Source organism: Loxodonta africana, chromosome X (genome assembly GCF_030014295.1).
Source record: "Loxodonta africana isolate mLoxAfr1 chromosome X, mLoxAfr1.hap2, whole genome shotgun sequence".
Lineage (NCBI taxonomy): Eukaryota > Metazoa > Chordata > Mammalia > Proboscidea > Elephantidae > Loxodonta > Loxodonta africana.
The window spans coordinates 54,481,933-54,499,506 of NC_087369.1; the positions used below are offsets into that span (position 1 = coordinate 54,481,933).

Consider the following 17,574-nt stretch of genomic DNA (forward strand, 5'->3'; position numbering starts at 1 on the left):
AGGGAAGAGGCCCTGCATAAGTAAAACACTATTGAAGAAGAAGAATAAAGTAGGAGGACTCACGCTACCTGACCTCAGAACCTACTATACCGCTATGGTAGTCAAAATAGCCTGGTACTGGTACAACGACAGACACATTGACCAATGGAACAGAATTGAGAATCCAGATGTAAATCCATCCATCTACCGTCACCTGATCTTCGACAAAGGCCCAAAGTCCATCAAATGCAGAAGACAGTCTTTTTGACAAATGGTGCTTGCAAAACGGGATGTCTATCTGCAAAAAAAAAAAAAAAAACATGAAAACAGCACCCATACCTCACCAAACACAAAAACAAATTCTAAATGGATCAAAGACCTAAATATAAAACCAAAAACAACAAAGATCATAGAAGAAAAATAGGGTGAATGCTAGAGGCCCTAATACATGGCATTAACAGGATACAAACCATAACTAACAATACACAAACACCAGAGGATAAGCTAGATAACTGGGATCTTCTATAAATTAAACACGTATGCTCATCAAAAGACTTCACCGCAAGAGTAAGAAGAGAACCTACAGACTGGGAAAATTTTTTGGCTATGACAAAGGTCTAACCTCTAAAATCTACAGGAAAATCCAGCACCTCTATAACAAAAAGGTAAATAATCCAATTAAAAAATGGGAAAAAGATATGAACAGACACCTCACCAAAGAAGACATTCAGGCAGCTAATAGACACATGAGGAAATGTTTGCAATCACTAGCCATTAGAGAAATGCAAATCAAAACCACAATAAGATACTATCTCACCCTTCACCCTGACATTACTTCACTAATCAAGAAAAAACAGAAAATAATAAATGCTGGAGAGGCTTCAGGGAGATTGGAACTCATGCACTCCTGGTGGGAATGCAAAATGGTACAACCATTTTGGAAAACACTATGGTGTTTCCATAAAAAGTTAGAATAGAAATATCATATGATCCAGCAACCCCACTCCTAGGAATATATTCTAGAGAAATAAGAGCCATCATAGGAATAGACATATGCACACCCATGTTCATTGCAGCATTACTCACAACAGCAAAAAGATGGAAACAACCTAAGTTCCCAACAACAGACGAATGGTACATACACACAATGGAAAACTATGCGGCGATAAAGAACAATGATGAATCTGCGAAACATCTCACAATATCCATGAATCTGGAGGGCATTATGCTGAGTGAAATAAACCAACCACAAAAGGACACATGTTGTATGAGACCAATATTATAAAAATTTATGAAAAGCTTTACACACAAAAAGAAACCATCTTTGATGGTTACAGGAGGAAAGTGGTGCAGAGGGAAAAATACTAACTAGACAACAGATAAGTGGTAACTTTGGTGAAGAGTAAGACAGCACACAATACTGGGGAAGCCAGTACTACTTGACAAAGGCAAGGTCATGGAAGCTCCATAGGCACATCCCTGATGGACTGAATTACTGGGCTGAGGGCTGGGAACCATGGTCTCAGGGAACATCTAGCTCAATTGGCAAAACATAGTTTACAGAGAAAATGTTCTATATCCTACTTTGGTGAGTAGTGCTTGGGGACTTAAAAGCTTGTGAGCAGCCATCTAAGGTACTCCAGCGGTATGACCCCATCTGGAACAAGGGAGAATGAAGAAAACAAAAGACACAAGGGAAAGATTAGTCCAAAGGACTAATGGACCACAACTACCACAGCCTTTACCAGATTGAGTCCAGCACAACTAGATGGTGCCAGCTACCACCACCGACTGCTCTGACAGGGATCACAATAGAGGGTCCTGGACAGTGCTGGAGAAAAATGTAGAACAAAATTCTAACTCACAAAAAAACAAACAAACAAAAAGACCAGAATTACTGGCTTGACAGAGAATGGAGAAACCCCGAGAGTATGGCTCCCAGACACTCTATTAACTCAGTACTGAAGTCACTCCTGAGTTTCACCCTTCAGCCAAAGATTAGACAGGCTCATAAAACAAAACAAGACTAAGTGGGCACAGAGGCCCAGGGTCAAGGAGCAGAAGGCAGGAGGGGACAGGAAAGCTGGTAATGGGGAACCCAAGGTTGAAAAAGGGAGAGTGTTGATGTGTTGTGGGTAACCAATGTCACAAAACAATATGTGTATTGTTTAATGAGAAACTCATTTGCTCTGTAAACCTTCATTTAAAGTACAGTTAAAAAAAAAAGAAGAGCCTGGGGCTGCCCCGTGCCCCATGATGCAATGGAGAAAGACTTGGATTGAGGAGGACCAGAGACGAGTCCCCCACCTGAGTCTCTGTTATAATGAAGGTGGGGGGTAACCTGTACGGTTTCTAGTGGATGGCAGAGCAACCCATTCTGTCCTGACCCGGAAAAAGACACCCCCAAAGAAACAAACTGTGTAGGTTATGGGAGTCTCAAGTAAGAGGGAGGCCCCTCCCTTCCTCCAGCCTCTAACCTGCTCCATACAAGAGAAGTCATTAACGCATTCTTTTCTCTACATTCCTGACTGTCCCATTCCCTTGCTGTTAAGAGACTTGTTGTGCAAACTGCAAGCACAAATTTCTCCTGATAAAGAGACCATGCATATGCAAGTACCACCAGAGAATGGATGGTGACCACAGATGGCCTTTACTGCTGAGTCACCCACCAATTATAGCACAAAAGGACACCACCAGGCACCAATAGAGCCAGACATCAAGAACACAGTGGTGCCATGGGTATAGGCCAACAAGGTGCCAGGATGTGCCAGAAACATTCCCCTGGTGGCAGTCAAGCTCTTACCTGGCATACTTCCCCTCCAACTTAAGCAATACCCCATCCGGGTGAAGGCCCAACAGACATTGGGAAAAATCATCACCAGATATCTGAAATATGGACTGCTCAGACTGTGTCAGTCACATTTCAACACCCCCATCCTGCCAATGAAGAAGAAAAATGGAGAATAGCAGTTCGTTCAGGATCTGTGAGCCATCAACCAGGTACCAGTCCTCAGCCGCAGTGAGTACAATTGCCTCCAGAATACCATAGAGGTTTTGGACTTTCTAGGAAATGCAGGGTATCGTGTCTCAGAAGAAAAAGGTCAGGTCAACCAAAAAAGAGGTGATTCATCTGGGTTTTAAAATCAGATGGGGAGAGCAAGAACTCCTTCCCACCTGAAAAGACACTATCTGCAGTTTGGCGGCCCCTACCAACCAGAGACAGTTCAAGGTTTTTTGAGAATGGCTGGTTTCTGCCACATCCGGATCCCAAATTTCAGACTTATTGCCAAGACTTTACACTGAGCCTTAGAGGGAAAAGACACGGACCCCTTAAAATGGACCAGGACAGAGCAACAGGCTTTTGATACTATTATATGATTGGATTAAGAGACATTTAATTGGATCAAAGGTCTGCACCACTGTTTTGGCAGTGGTCCAGAGCTGCCCCACCTGTGCAAAAAATAATCCCAAGAACACTGCTGAAGGGCCCCTAGGGGTCAAGCAAACTGGGGCAATGCCCAGAGATAACTGGCAGGTGGATTTCACTGAGATGGCTTGAGCTCCTGGGAATTACATATATTTGCTAATCTTTATCGACACCTTCACTATCTGGGTTGAAGCTTTTCCTTGCAGGACTGAAAAGGCCACTGAGATTGTGAAGCACCTCCTGAACAAAATTATCCCTTCATTAGGGCTTCCCATCTGTATTGGCAGTGACAATGGGCACAATTTTGTGGCCTTGGTGGCACAATCTGTAGCAACTGCCTTGGACATTAATTGGAGCTTACACACAGCCTGGAGACCCCAGTCCAGTGGTAAAGTAGAGTGGGCTAACCAGACTCTGAAGAATACACCTAGCAAAGCTGTGCCATGAGGCCAAGTTGGTATGGACAAAGGCATTGACTGTGGCCCTCTTGAGAGTTTGGTCTGCCCCTAGAAGCAAACTAAAACTTAGTCCATTTGAGCTATTGTACAAGTGCCCTTTATTAAAGCACCCTAATATGATCAACGTAGCTTGCCATAATAATGACCAAACTCCCTCCCTCCACGAGGTTGGAGATATTCAAGATATGCTCAGCTGTGAAGCCTGCCTGAGCCAGAGGTGTCCTTCCATCCATTCCAGCCTGGTGATAGAGTCCTTCTTAAGGTGTAGAAAGCCAACCCCCTTCAGCAGAAGTAACGGGGGACACAGGCCCATGCCCCTTTGAAGTCCTCCTAGCGACCCCAATGGCTGTCAAACTCAATTGGTTCAAAGCTTGAATCTACCATACTCGAGTAAAGAAAACCACCCTGCCAGATGCTGAGGGACAAACTCATCAGAACTGTGAGAACTGGACTTGTGAGCCAGTCAAGGACCTTAAGTACTTGTTTTCTTCACACCCTCCTGCATGGGTGAGGTACTCCAAAGACTCTTAACGCTGCTAATAACCTTAGTGTTAGTATTCTGTTTCCTACACCTGTATACTCTATTTGAACAGGTTAGATTGTTTTAGACATTTGAGTGAACAGCTGGATAGGATATCAACGTTCTTAAAAGGGTGCACCAGGCAGCTGTAAGCCATACTGCACGGACTAACAATTGGGATTTGTTCATATTCCCCTTCACATGTAGGGCAAGGGTTACCCATAATCCCTGTATCTCTCCATCCAACTTACTGGCTGAAAGAAGAGGGGGCACAATTAACAAGTAAAAAACAGAACCCTATTTTAGGCAGAGTCCAATACACCACTGTGCAGTCTGCCTACCCATAATACCTCAACAGTAAATCAGTGACTATGATGAAAGGCCAACTGTTCAAGCCTATTCCAATATTTGCCCCCTCCCCAAGAACATGACAAAACAACTCTGAGCTATATAGTCCAGAATGAACACTGGTCCTGAATGACCAACGTACAAACAGAAAAGAAGGGAATAAGACAGAGGTTCCCAGGCTGTGGAAAATTCCACTGCCTCTAGCTGCTTGCTTGGCATCCCCCGTAGGTTTACATTAAAATCCTGGTTCCCCTCTCCTTAACTGCTGTCCAAAACCAGTTTAGGCACATGTTGACATTCAGGATAACCTTTTAGACCTCATACATAGTAACTTCCCCACCTCTGGGTGGAGTTTAACCGGCATTTTCTGAACATAGGATGCATGAAGTTATATGTAAACCCCATTGTGCCTGTGTAGTATGATTAAGAATGTTGCTGATATAACTTGTCTGAACTTCCTTGTAAATCCCTTAAAAGTAACCTTCCCCCTCTCCCTCGCTAAGCTGTCTTGGCAGCAGCAGCCCTGTTTCCTTTCCTTACACGGTGAAATAAAGTTGCCTTTCCACTCTCCCACCTCAGTCTCTCACTTATTGGCTGAGACGAATCGCGCTGATCGAAATCTGGGGTTTCCACCTGGCAACACAGCCATAGAATATGTGTAAGCAAATGGAAATGGTGGTGATCCAATAAAAATTTATTTTCAAAAACAAGTGGTGGGCCAGATTTGACCCATGGGCCCTAGTTTGTCTACCCTGGGTCTACATTCTTGGATGCAGGCAGCTCCTCTAGGACCCTCACCACCACAGGGTTAGCTCCGTGGTACAAAACTTCTTCACTGTGAAGTAATCTCAGGAACACTTCAGGTATGTGACTGACATCCAGCTGCTCATGCAACCAGTGGATGCTGTTCAGTTCATCTACTCTTCTTCTCCCGTCCCACTTCCTCCCTTCTTCTCCCTGCTCTCTGCTCCAGTTGTAAGAGAGATTATTTTCTGATTCTGTAGGACTTCATTTCAATCTGGATTGTACCCCCACACTCCTTCCCAATGTGCTCTTATGCTCCCCAAATTACAAAATCAGTGTCATCTAGTCTTTCTCTTTCTTAGGCATCTAAACCCCCACACTGACTTTCTTACTGATTTGCCTCTGGTCAGCCAAGATGCTCCTTTCCCAGTGCTCTCTACAACTCTTCTATCTTTGAGTAAAATGGCATGTCCCTTGAGCCTCGATTTCTTCAACAGCTTCCCTTTCTTTCCATTCTGAATCTAAGCAGATCACTGAATTACATAGAAATTGTGGTCTGTTATCAATTTTTCATCAAATTGGCATTTTTAAAGCAGCCCTTAAAATTCATTTGGTCAGGCATTCATTATTTCAGCAAATATTTATTGAGTTTCTGCTATGGGGTAAACAAGATAGACACAACCCTATGAAATTGAGAGTCTAGTTAGGGAGACAGGTCAATAGGTGATCACAATGGAGAGGGTCCTGGGCATATGTGTAGGAGGAGTGCCTTGCCCCTTTTCTTAATCCGTTTTGCTCTGTACAAAGTAGGATAAAACAATATAATCTTCAATTACCTGGAAAAAGGCATCCTGCTTCATGAGTGGGCTTTTTACTAGGAAAACAAGCTCTGCTTCTTCCAACATTGCATCTATCTTTTTGAGTATACATAAATATTCTTGAACACACAGCAGGTTTGTATTCTCTGGGGTTTTCTTTTTGCAAGCTCTAGTTGCCTCTTAACACCACTCAGCACCAGAAATGTGCAGAGATCCAGAGACCTTCCAAGTCCCCTGCATGGCCAGTTCAACCCTTGGTCTTAGTCTTTCATGGTTGGGAGAAATAAGTGCTCAGTTCTTACACTTTGGATCTCCACACATTCAGGGTCTGTAGAACCTCCCTGTGAGTTATTAATGGAAGTCCATGCAAAGAAAATAACACATTAAAAAACTTTCTGCTATGTAGACTGGCTGCCATGGTAACAACCAATATCTTCCCAGTCTGAGCGATTTTACATATAAAGAGTGTTGAAAAATCCATTTGTATTTAGAAGATTCAAGCTTCATAAAGGGTCATAAGGCGATTGGTACTACAGATTAACCACACAGCTAATACTGGGGTCTCTGTTCTTGAACCACCCCTCTCACTGACACTGGGTTACTTGGTATATAAGGGAGCTGTTGGGTCATTTTCCCAACAGAAACGAAACAAAACAAAAAAGCCTCTTCAGGTAAATAGAAAAGGCTGTTTCTCCACAAAAGCTTTTGCTCTGATTCCTGGACTTTGCCCCATGGTCTAATCCACTGTGTGAGCTCTGGCATGGAGCCCTATGTCATCAACTGGGTGACCGACCTCATAGGAAATGTGGCTGCTGGTCAAAACTGCATCCTTTTGGTACAACACTGGGTCCTTTAAAACTTATTTGTGTTTTTTCAGCCCTTGTCATAAACGGATTAATATTTCAGTGCACCTAGTAGCTGTCATAAAATATTTGTAAGACCCAGTGTAATGAATCATGGATATATGGAAAAGGAAGAACCATAGGGTCCTCAAATAATTATGGTCAAAATTATATACTTACTTAAATGACACACACTTGTTGATGATTATAGATTGTGAGTGCCACGTTTTACTTAATGCTTAGAATACTACAAAGATTCTGTAGTCAGACTGCCTAGTTCAGGCTCGGGTGCTTCTGCTACTACTTATGTGACCTTGGACAAGCTACTTGGCTTTTTTAGCCTTGATTTCTTCATGTGTACCTACTTCATAGGGTTGTGAGAATTAAAAGGGCTAAAGCACATAACACCTGGCATGCAGACTAAGAAATGAAGTACTGCAAAACAGTAGTAGTAGTGTCAGACCTCGCCTAACTTCAGGAGGAGTGATGAGAATCAAGATCAGCCCAAAGCTGATTCCTATGAGGTGGAGGTCAGACATACCAATTCTGACACTAGCCGCCCCTCCCATGGCACCCTCTACTTCTCTTCTGGGTTCCATAATCCATTGCAATGGCCACACATAACTCACAAACCACACTTACAGTTAAGTGGCTTATTAAGAAAGTATAGGGTACAATCCAGGATCAGGATCAAGAGGCTGCAACTCAGGATCAGGATCAGGAAGCATGTAGGCAAAGTCTGGAAAGCTTCCCCAAAGAGGAGAGCGTACCCCTCCCTTCTTCAGTGCTGAACAGCTCTCTCAGCTCTTCTCGGCAGTACAAGCAAGCAGGCCCTTCTCTCTGCCATGCATGCCCCTTCTCAGTCATGCAGGCCTCCTCTCAGTCTCCTGAGGATAGGCTCCCTCAGCCCCTTCAGGACAGGCCTCTCTGCCTTCGGCCTCACTGCTGTTGGTCTCTCTGCCATTGGCCTCTCCCCTGCTAACTGACCCAGCTCATAGCCAGTGTAGCAGTTTTGTTCAGCTCTCTTAGCTGCATTCCTACCATCAGGTTTGAGCCATCACCACCAACTCTGCCACAGGGTCCCTTCCAGGCTTCTTGCTGTCTTCAGTGTTGAAGCCCTTGACCCATGTTACAGCTCCTGTAGGAGGTTCCTTGCCTCCTCTTTCTCTGCTTCTTCTCTCTTGCCTTTCTTGTCTTTTCTCTTTTCTGTTTCTTTCTTCCTTCTCTTTCTGTCTGCAAACTTCTATGGGGTTGGCTGCATGTATAAGCAAACTTCTAGTCAATTTCTATGCATGGCCCTCCCACCAGGGCCACAAACTGACCAATCCCCTCCCAGTAGGCCACAGTAACTTCATTTGTTAGGTGGTATGGATTGAATTGTGTCCCATCAAAATGTGTATCAACTTGGTTAGGCCATGATTCCCAGTATTATGTGGTTGTCCACCATTTTGTGATCTGATGTGATTTTCCTATGCATTATAAATCCTACCTCTATGATGTTAACGAGGCAGGATTAGAGGAAGTTATGTTAATAAGGCAGAACTCAATCTACAGGATTAGGTTGTATGTTGAGTCAATCTCTTTTGAGATATAAAGGAGAGAATCAAGCAGAGAGGAGAGAAACCTCATGCCACCAAGAATGAAGAACCAGGAGGGGAACTAGGGTCTTTTGGACCTGGGGTCCCTCCGCTAAGAAGCTCCTAGACCAGGGGAAGATTGATGACAAGGACCTTCCCCCAGAGCTAACAGAGAGAGAAAGGCTTCCCTTGGAGCTGATACCCTGAATTCGGACTTCTAGCCTTCTAGACTGTGAGAGAATAAATTTCTCTTTGTTAAAGCCATCCACTTGTGGTAATTCTGTTATAGCAGTACTAGATAACTAGGACAGTAGGCTATAGTCACTTCATTTGCATAATTATATTGACCAATCCCTGTAAGGTGCAAAAATAGACCAATTACAGGGCAGGCTGCAGTCCAGGGCCAGACAAAAAGTATCAAACAATCAAGTTGTTCACGGATTACCCAGGAAATGTCAGTCAACCTGGACAAAAGTAACAAACCCTCTAGGGTGAAAAACTAGGGCAAAGGTAACTCCTCAGGGCTTAGGGGAGAAATCTTTCAAGCTGTTTTTCCAAAGAACCAAGGCAAAAGACCACACAAAGGAATTCATTTCGCAAGTGCAATGTACCTTGGAAAATGTAAATCCAAAAGAAGCCTCAGACACCTTTGAAAGGTCTCCTAAAAGCCTTGCTGGGACCTCAATGATGTGGTAGAGGAAACACCTGGGACTAGAAGAGACCAATGGAAGAATGAGAGACAGAGCTGGGGAGAGCATTATGGAAGCAACTTGTCACTAGATTGTAAGCATCAGAAATGTGCAAACCGAGTCTGCTTTAGTCTGTATCCCCTGAGCCCATCTGAGTGCTTGAGCATAGTAGGTGACCAATGTCTGTGGGATTGAATAGAAATCTATTGAACTGAAACCATCTGGAAGCCTCTCGGAACTGGAGTTGGTACAAAGGAAAGCAGACAATTCTATTGCCAGAGCACCAGACTGACGCAGGGAACATTTAGTCACCCACAAAAGTATTGTTGAGGTTTATGAGATGAGTCATAAGTTATTTGTTAGTAAAAAAAAAGTACGGACATTTCTGAATGATGTGCTCTTTCACAAATGAAAGTAGATTCAAGGTTGTCACTATAGCAATGATGTAGTCCAATGTGCTTTGCTGAGTGTGTTGCACACACATAGATGCTAGTTGCAACATAGGTCAAGGCAAACAATAAAATAAGTGAAAACAAATTAGGGTTTCTGACTCAGACTGGAGGAGAGCTGGGCCCATTTTGATTTGCAGTTTGAACCGAGAAATGTCAGTTCCCTTCCTCCATGCTTTTCCCCCAACGACTAGGGGTGGGTGATGCTGTGTTTACAGGAAACAGCAGGGAAGTCATTTTCGAAAAGTTTTTTTAATAATGCAAAAACTGATATCATATCATTCATATTGCCTTAGGCTTTACAGATTACAAATGCTTTCATGTACATCATCATTTGTTAGATGATCAACTTGACATCAGTGAATGGCCTGTGTTGAAGGCTGACTACAACAGCAAGCAGTGTAAATTCTGCTGGGGTGTCAGCTACATACGATCTATGATGTAGGCTCTTTATCCATGCGACACACACCAACTTTGTGTCAGACATTCTGTGATCCACAAGTTTGCAACAGCCTCTTGCCACACACACACACACACACACACACTTCTTCAAAAAAAAAATGAAGGCAGGGAGGAAGGAAGGAAAGAAGGATGGAAGAGAGGGAAAAAGGACAATGTTTTGCTTTTATTTGCCTGGATAACCAAGCAATTTGAGAGGGAAAGTGTATCTTTTGGGTCCCAGTTTGCTCTTCAGTCTCATAAGACAGATAAGAGAAGGAAAGCTTAGATGCTGACTGTGGAAACCTAAAATACATAGTCGAGGGCATGTCACTTTCTCTCCAGAACCTTTAACCTGTTCTCTCACAGAGACTGCTATGGTACACACCAGCCCCACATCGGCAGTCAGCAGAGATTGGCTTCAAATCCTCTGCCACCATGGGTTGTTTGTCACACCTAGATGGTTCCTGTGACTTTGAACAGTGACCTTTTTATTTGGTTGTCCTGCTTTGGTGCTTAATTAAATGAACTAAATGTTTGTAAGAGGAAAAATGCCTTATATACAATCATTGAGTAAGGTAGATAGCATAGATGTCTTTATAGCCATCTGAAAAATAAAACAAACAAAAAAAAAACAGTTGCTATGGAGTCAACTTCGACTCATTGTGACCCGATATGTAGCAGAGTAGAACTGTGCTCTATAGGGTTTTCAATCACTGATTCTTTGAATGTAGCCAGGCCTTTCTCCCAAGGTGCCTTTGGGTGGACGCCAACCTTTTCTGCTAGCAGCCAAACATGTTAACCATTTGTACAACCCAGGGACTCCACGTCCATTTTAGTGAGTGTGATTCTCTGATAACTTCATCCCATAACAGGAGTGTAAACATCTTGGAGTCTCTAATCATGTCTTATTGTAATCTTTACCATGCCTTGGCCAGTGTTAAAAAAAGACACATAATAATAAGAGCTAAGTCAAAACAGTTACCTATGGGAATATTGACCTTGTATGATTTTAACAAGGAGCCCTCTTGGCACAGTAGTTAGGTGTTTGGCTGCTTACCAAAAAAGCGGCAGTTCGAATCCACCAGCTGCTCCTTGGAAACCCTATGGGGCAGTTCTACTCTGTTCTATAGGGTTGCTATGAGTCGGAATCAACTCGATGGAAACAGGTTTATGATTTTAACAACCTCTTTTTGCTAAGTTTTTGTTGCTATTATTGTTATTTTAAGGCTATTTCTCTGCTTGAGTGCTATCCTTTTATGGGGAGATACAAAATGAAAATATACTGTGGGTATCTATTTAAAAAATAAACAAACCAGCAAACTAAAACCCAGGCAGGCTGTAGCCAGGTGTATCATTTTTTGCATGTGCTAAAGCGTTTTGGGCACTGTTTGCAAGAGGCTGTTATGCAGTTATAACCCTCTTATCCAGTCATGTATTTACAACGAATCCTTTGTACCAACAGATCAAAGAACGGCATTTATTGACCAATATCCATATTTGGTTGTACAACAAATTAGCACAGACAGCACACAGAGACCAGCTTCAGTTTCCTTTTGCCACACTGGCCCTCTTAAGTGAAATAATTTTTCTAATCTGAAAACAAAATTCTAGAAAGAGGAACTTCTGAAAAATGAGCATTTGTAACTGATATTAAACCAAAAAAAAAAAAAAACCATTGACGTTGAGTCGATTCCAACTCATAGGGACCCTATAGGACAGAATAGAACTGCCCCATAGGGTTTATGGGGCAATTCTACTGTTAACAGGGTTCGAATTCAAAAATTACCCATTGGCTTATGTGAAAACATAACTCTCTAATAAACTACTGTAGAGGGGGTGTCTGTGTGGGAGGGAGAAATAGTGGAAGTATAGAAAGAGAGCATGATGAATGAAGCAAACAGAAAGACACTCATATGTGCATGTATGTAGACACGTACACAAAAACTCCATTATTTTTATGCTTTCCTTTCAAAGCCCCCAATAATGTCAAGTAAAAATGTAACTTATGATTCAATCAGGGCAGTGCTTTGGCTTTGATAAATCAATGTCAGCTAAGTCAATTAGGGTGGGGTGGAAAAAAAAAGATGATAAGCAGCAAATGTATTTGTTCAGCTGAAAGACGGAGTGAGCTCTCACTTTGAAGCGCTGAGTTCAGAGGTTTCAAAGGGCACACAGGAAATGCTTCAACAGAATAAATCTTCACCCCGCGCGTCATTCCAGCAAAGTCTCAACCCATCACGTGGCTTTATCTGATCTCATGATTCTCTATCTTCAGATCTAAGGCACCCACAAAGGAAAATGGCTTGGTGACAAAATCAGAGGCTCAGGGCTTCCATCACTAGAGACCAGGAGGTGTAGAGATGGAGACATAAAAGGCAGCTGGCCAGAATCTGGTGGGTTCTCCTAAATTATTGGAAATTTTATTTGTTGTTTGTTTCTGGTTCTGAATTTACTTATACATGCACAGTGGCTGTTTCCATCACAGATATAACAAGTTGACTACCAAAATGAAAAACTACATAGAGCTCTGAATCAGACCTGTAAAACATTACAAACTCATCTCTGTCTCTCAAAAACATATAAAAGGCAGTGTTTTGGTACTGATGTATGTGCACTGAACCTCAGATACCCACATATGCCAAAAAAGGAGAAAAATAGGCATTTAGGGCTTCCTATTTTGCTTCTCCAAGGATTAAAAAAAAAAGGCACCAATATAAATTAAATTCAGGAGGCTAAATTGTGAGTGCTACTAGTTTCCCAACACAAAATAGCAGAGGTGGAATTTGATGGAAAGTCTTCACCGAGGAAAAGCAAAGTTTTTCTCTCTCTGCTACTTTTCAGACTATATAAATATTCAGGGGTAAATCAATGCAGGCATCACAGATAATTCACAGGAAGTAGTATATGATCATAACTGCATATTTTCACAAGTGTTTTCTTAAGAAAAACCGTAGAAAATTAAATTAGCCTTGGAATAACTAAAAAAAAAGACACTGATAAATATGTGCCCCTCAGAAATATTCCAGATACAAAGTTTTGCTGCTTTCCTCATTTTCCTTTAACCTGTGAAAAACTCCTCTTTACCACCCATGTAACAGGTATTGCAAAACTCAAAATATGCACCTTACTGAGTGACTGCTGGTCATAAAGAGAGAAACAAAGCTGTTGACAGCAATGCTGTGGTTTACCACAGGCTGGCACAGGACCGGGCACTATTTCGTTCTGTTGTATATAGGCTTGCTTGCTATGAATCAGAACGGACTTGAACGCACCTAACAACAACAACATCATCACAGGCAGGCTGCACAGAACCAGTGTGAACTTCACTTTTTTGATTCATAGAATTAAATAACAAAAAATTTAAACAGTAAGTATGGTTCCCCTAATAATTCCTCCCTCTGCTTTTCTCTCCATGGTTTCACTGAGCAAAGACTAGCCTAACACCTCCCTCTGATGGCTCTGGAGTCCCTGGGCCTTTGTTATTAGCCCCAAAGACTTGGAAGAGAGAAGTGATTTTCTTTGATTGACCGTGACTTTATAGTCAGTGCTCTATGGTCACTCTGTCTAAGCAGGCCCATGTGAAGGAAAGAAAAAATTAATTTTCCAGAATAATGGGAGTGTTTGAATACAGGCAATTTTCTGGACTGTTGGGACTCAGTAAGGCAACGCTGTGAAGGTACAAAGCAGTGGCCCTCAGGCCAGCACACCTTGGACACATGGCCATGAGAGTCTTGCGTGTTATCTCTCAGAGTAAGCAACATGCTAGGGAAGCCTCTATGGAGATCTCAAATCGATGCTCTTCCAGAACAATGCTAAGCCATGTATTTAATCGAAACAGGAAAAAAAAAATCCAGTAACTCTTCATGAGAGTCAAAGTCAACCACAGTACTGCTAATGGTGGTGATTGCTTCTGTACCCACATGGCAACAGATTTCACTTTTTTTTTTTTGCAGAGGGTACAGAACAACAGGACATAGGAGCCAACAAGAAACTCTCAGGAATTCAGGGCACAGGGTCAGGTTCATATCACATTACCCCTTTCTCCATCTTCTCCTCTCCCTCAGCCTCTTTTCAGGACCTAAGATTCTAAAAGTTGACCCTTTCTTTACCCCACCTCCAACATGCAGCTTTGGTGCTGTAGGGGCAGGTGTGCCTCATGGGTAACTCTTGATCAAGGACACTTTTTCTCAGGCCCTTTCTGGAGCTGCTTCTCACCCTTGGCTCCCACTCCCACTTCCTCCTCCCCTGGACTTCTGAGTCCTCTACTCAGATGGGGGAAGTCGGCTTCCTCGGCCATGGCCCCTGCATCTCAAGGCTGTGCTAGAAGTCTATTTCCTTATTCTAGTGGTGCAAATATCTTAGAGCTCTGCACAACATCAATGCCTTCTCACTGACTGCCTTTCTGTCTGGTTGATAAGCATGTGTTGACTGACAGAAGAGTCAACAGGTAAGAGCTGGTACATCCAGTTAAGCTCTCAGCTCAGAGGCAGCTGTGCCATGCCCATTTAACAGAGCTTGGCACAAGTCTTAACACCAAGTCACAAAAGGAAAGTGCAAAGGGACACAGCTTCTCTTTGGAGAGTGTCTAGATGCCATCAATCTCTGTCTTAACCCAGGGATAGCTGGAAATCGACTCAACGGCAACGGGTTAGCTGGAAAAAGTGCCTCGAACTGTAAGGGGGGGCAGCAGGAAAGTGGGTAATGAGTCAGAAAAGAATGTCTGCTAACCCACACCAGCATACCTGCATGCCAATGTGAACAGAGCCCTGCACAATTTCCTTTACACATGCCAAGGTCTCCAGGGCACTTCTGAGGACAGTTTTTCCAAATATAAAATTGCCCTGGGTTTTACCAAATAGTAGGTCACTTATTTGCTTTTGCATGTAACTTTGCAGAAGTGTACTGTCACTTCAATTTTTTTTTTTTTTTTTTTTTGGTGCTTTCTCAGCATCACCAGCCTTGGCTTTATTTTTTAGATTTGTTGGTGTTGTTAGCTGTCATCGAGTCACCCCTCACCCCTTGCACACACACCCCCCACACTCATGGCGACCCCAGGCGCAACAGAACAAAATGCTGCCTGGTCTTGTGTCATTTCCATGATCGGTTATTGTGACCCTAATACTCCCCAGCATGTTTTTTCCTTTTCAAAACGGGCCACTAAGCGCTTGACATAACTAATGCCATGATGAACCTATAAGTCTTCCCGCTTCCTCTGCCAACCTTCTCCTTTCCACATACCCCTGTTAATGAGTTTGTTTTGATCTGATGCAAATAACCATGTTTTTTGTTTTGATCTGAGGCTAAAAACTGTTTTGTTCTGTCAGGCCACCTGTGACTTATGACCCTGCCCCACCTCCAGCATGGAGATTAGAGCTCAGATGTCTGACTTGTATATCTTTAGCCTGATAAGGAGATGTCCGGCATTCATCCCTTAGTCTGATAAAGAGTCTCTTGTCACTTACCTTGTAATGAATAACTCCTCTGGCCATTGCCATCTGCGGGTTACAAAGATACTTCTAACCCTCGTACAAATTCTATGTAAGCTCTAATGTAAACTTGTTTTTTGGGACTCCATAGAGACATTCTGCATTGCTGTCAGGTGTCCAGTGGTGTACCTCTCCAAAATAAACCTTCTCACTCTTTTTGACTTGGAGTACATTTCATTGGCTCAACTGCTCCAGGGCACAGACCCTAATCCGGCAACAGTTATGGATTGGACCATTGTGATTCATAGGGTTTTTACTGGCTGATTTTCAGAACTAGATTGCCAGGCCTTTCTTCCTAGTCCATCTTAGTCTGGAAGCCCCTCTGAAACCTGTTTAGCATCATAGCAACACACAAGCCTTCACTGATAGACAGGTGGTGGCTGCCCATGAGGTGCATTGGCCAGGAATTGAACCTGGGTCTCCCACATGGAAGGCGAGAATTCTACCACTGAACTACCACTGCCTCCTGTTCAATAGAAAATATAGCAAAATTCACGCAGTAGCCTCAATCACTGCTCCAGAGGAAAAAGGAGTGAGGTGCCAATAGTGGCCTGGACTAGCGAGTTTGGTCATTTTGTTTGAGTTTGTTTGTTTTTAAAAACAAGATTACCCAAATTCAGAAACAGATGCTTGTTTGAGATTTCTTATACAACAATATAAAGAAATTATATCCAAGAATGTGAATTAATTCTTCAATGAGATTTTGTTTTAAATCTTTACATCTTCCCTTAGTTGCAGGTGTAGGGTTAATGGTTCCATCTAAAAAGCCTAAATTTACACCTCTTACTTTAGATATCAGGTCAGAGTTAATACTTTTAAAAAGCTTAACAGACCCCTTAGATGCAACAGGAAGGGAAAAATCCATGATATTGTTGCTTTTTGTTTACATGATGCAAAATGAGCCCAGAGGAGCCATCAAGATAATGGTATTTGCTGGCCAAAAAAAGTTGGAGCAAGTAGCTTCTCCCTCCCCTGTTCCAAGTCTAGTGTTTTTTCTTCAGAGCTAGAGGTCTGCCAAATGCTGTGAGATGGAAGAGTGACACGAAATGGCAAAGGCAGTCTCTTTGTAATGCTTTTCATTTCACCAAGGAACAACCTCAGAAAGATTGTATGCACGTTTATGTGACAAGGAAATAAAGTAGGGTATAAAATTGTGCAGGTTTGGAAGTCAACTTTGACCAAAGCTTCTCCAGCCCACACCACTCCCTTCAGTTAAAAAAAGTAAGTGTATGTTGGGGGGGTGGGGGCTGGGCAAGAGGTGAAAGGGTGGTGGAGGCACTTCTCCTAAGGCAGTGTTTAGAAAGCTATTTTACTAACTGATGGACATGCAAATTATGTTCTCTCCAATTCAGTTGACTTCCCTACCCCTTGGAAAAAAAGGAAACAAAACATTTTTGCCTCCATTTGCAATCCATTGCAATGAATTTGTGCTTCTTTTTTGAATCAGTTATAACATCTGCCTGGTTTCATCAGTTATTATGAATAAAATAAAATCTTCAACACATGTTCATTTTGGTATCTGCATGAGTCACGATTTTTCCTTTTCATGAAAATTATGCTTTCTTACTTCGGTAGCAGTAGAAGGGAACTACTGGAGAAGGCTAGTACTGGCTGTCTGATTCACAGGTAAGGGGCAGATGCCGTCCACAAAAAAAAAAAAAAAAAACCACCAAACCCATTGCCTTTGAGTCAATCCTGACAAACTGGCAATTGGTTTTTCAGAGAGGACATATCCTTTCTCCTACCCACCTACCCTCTAATGTCCCAGGTTAGCAGAACCATCCACAACAGGGATT

At 42.7% G+C, this 17,574-nt stretch overlaps 1 non-coding gene across 1 annotated transcript; it reads right to left on the minus strand.

Annotated features, from left to right (window-relative positions):
• Positions 1-16,170: 16,170 nt before the first annotated feature.
• TRNAG-UCC (transfer RNA glycine (anticodon UCC)) lies at positions 16,171-16,241 on the minus strand. The gene has a single exon. It is a non-coding gene; the product is annotated as a tRNA-Gly (tRNA).
• Between the last annotated feature and the right edge of the window lie 1,333 nt (positions 16,242-17,574).